Source organism: Lactuca sativa, chromosome 7 (assembly GCF_002870075.4).
Source record: "Lactuca sativa cultivar Salinas chromosome 7, Lsat_Salinas_v11, whole genome shotgun sequence".
NCBI lineage: Eukaryota > Viridiplantae > Streptophyta > Magnoliopsida > Asterales > Asteraceae > Lactuca > Lactuca sativa.
Genome location: NC_056629.2, coordinates 206,478,403 through 206,481,051, shown reverse-complemented (window position 1 = coordinate 206,481,051; position 2,649 = coordinate 206,478,403). Strand labels below are relative to the sequence as shown.

Below are 2,649 nucleotides of genomic sequence, written 5' to 3'. Positions count from 1 at the left end.
TTAAAACATTCAAAAATGCATATTTAATAGAGTCCTAAACAATCTCTATATGAAAGTGCAGTATATAACCATATGGTGCGCCAAAGAAATGCTCCTTTTATAATGAAGATGTCTTCGAGTTCCATGCAAATGAACATCAAATATCAGAGATTCAAGTAAAAGCAATTACAACTAAAAAGGCAATGAGAGAAGAATATATATAGACATGAAAATAGTCAAAAAGATTTGTTCTTGTGTAATACAATATACGAATGTAGATACATACCACATTAATCAGTTGTCAACCTCAACTCTATTCTCCTTCTGAAGCTCCTCTTTATACTCCTCAAAACTCCCCTTAAACTTGTCCACAATCCCAATATCCACAACCCAAATCTCACTCTTCTCTTTATAATCACAAACCCTAAAAATTAACCTCGAGTCATGACTCACAAGAACAACCCCACCACTAAACTCATCAAGTGCATCCGCAAGCACATGAATACCCTGCATATCCAAATGATTTGTAGGCTCATCAAGGAACAAAATATGCGGTTTCAACAGCTAGATCGATGTAAAAACAACACGTGATTTTTGTCCCCCTGACAATTTAGCAGTTGGTGTCAGATGATTATGACTTGGCAACCCAAATTTACCAAGTTTAGCATGAACCGCTTCTTGCTTGCTAAACCCATCTTGTTCCGGATGTAACTGGAGTAGATACTGAACCGGGGTTTCACCCATGGTCAACAAATCAACAAAATGTTGCGAGTATCTCCCGATTCTTAGCTTCTGACTTCTCCTCACTTCACCTTCATTTGGATTCAAATCACCTACAATCGTGACATGTGTCCGTATATCAATCCCAACATCCTCATCAGATAATCGAAATTTGTCTCTTTCTGGATAACTAAAACTAACATCATTTAGTTGTAACAATGGTTGAGTTAACTTGTTGGGTTTGGGAAAATGAAACTTGACTGTGTAATCTTTCCATTTCTGTCGGGCTTTTGGGATTTCTTCATTTTCATCTACTTTCCCTTTTGATTTCTTTTCCGCTTCTTTGAGTACAAACTTCACCTTTTCTTTGACTTTCTTTTGTTGCTTTTGGTTCCCAGATCTTTTAGCAGCTTTGACTTGTTTGTCATAAGTTTCAAATTTTTTATTCATTTCTTTGCGACGTTACCCACTATCAGAATCAGCGAAATTTCCACAATACATGTGGAGTTTTAAGTCACAAAGATGGATGATTTCGTTACAAACAGTGTTTAAGAAGTCTCTATTGTGTGAGACAACAACTAAAGTTTTCTTCCATTTGCATAAGTATTCTTCCAGACAAAGAAATACTCTTAGCTCAAGATCGTTTGTGGGTTCATCTAGTAGTAACAAAGTGGGTTGCACAAAAAGGGCATGAGCCAATGAGGTACTCATACGCCACCTACCACTGAAGGATCTTGTGGCATGAATTTGCATATCTTTTGTGAACCTTAACCCAACAAGAATCTTGGAAGCTTTTGCTTCAGTAGCATCTGAATCGATTATATGTAACTATTCATATAAATCAGCGAGTTTTTCTCCGACGTCATCGACTTCACTTCCATTTTTGCACTCAGGTGATTCCAACAACGTGGCGAATTCTTGTCTTAGCTAAACAACTCATCATTTGTTGCAACTATAGCTTGAATGGCAGTTTTTTCATCACCAACTATTTCTTGTTCGACTAAAAGAATGTCTATGTTCTTGGGAACATGAATCTTTCTCCAAGCTAGAAGATTTAAGAGAGTTAACTTTCCCTTTCCGTTGGGTCCCACTAACCCGTATCTCTTTCCATGAGAGATTTTCACATATGCATTTTTCATCAACTTTTTTTTAACACTCCAATCTAGGTATTCCATTATTAACCCTCAAGTATTTCATTTTTGGCAAAAAGGATCATTTCGTACATTGGGCGTACATTTAGGTACGCTTATCGTACGCGTGTGTGTGAATCGAGTGGTTAAGGCTCGTACGTTGGGCGTACGAGCAGGTATGTGGGGCATATGTGGAAGATGACTAAAACCCTAATTTCTTGACAACCTTATCTCATTTGGACCAAACCCTAAACAGCCTCCATAGCCTCATTTTGTCCTTAAACCCTTTTTGCAAGAACTTGTGAGGTTTAAGCTTAAATGTGTGTTTGGTGACTTTTCTAGAGGATGTTTAAGAAAAAGAAGGTGGTGACCAAGCCTTGGATGTAATTGAGCTCCTTGATCCTACGTCTAGTTCATCTTGAGGAACTTCTAGAGGTAAAAAGTCATGACCTTGCCATCTCTTTTGCTAGATTGAGTAAGGGGTTTTTTATGAAGTCCATTTTTTGTTCTTGGACCCTTTCTTGTGAGTTGAGAAACTCCAGAGACTAGGATTGTTATATCTAATCTCCATGAGCATGCTTGATGTATAAAGATGCCATCCTGAAGGTTGTATTGAGACCATGCATGAATATAAGGTCTCAAAAGTGGTCTTAATCGGAGAAATGAAGTATTGGGGACCCATGTGGCATGCAAGGGCATAAAATTGCAACCTTTATGTCCTAGGACATCTTAATAGACTCATATATGAAGTTAGACATTAAGTTCTTAAGCATTAAGCACTTAAAATACTTTTGTGCATGGATGGTTTGTACGTTGGGCG

General features: G+C 37.7%; 1 pseudogene; it reads right to left on the bottom strand.

The window, feature by feature from the left end:
* Window positions 1–273: 273 nt before the first annotated feature.
* On the bottom strand, window positions 274–1,874 carry LOC111921854 (ABC transporter F family member 4-like; annotated as a pseudogene).
* Window positions 1,875–2,649: the final 775 nt, after the last annotated feature.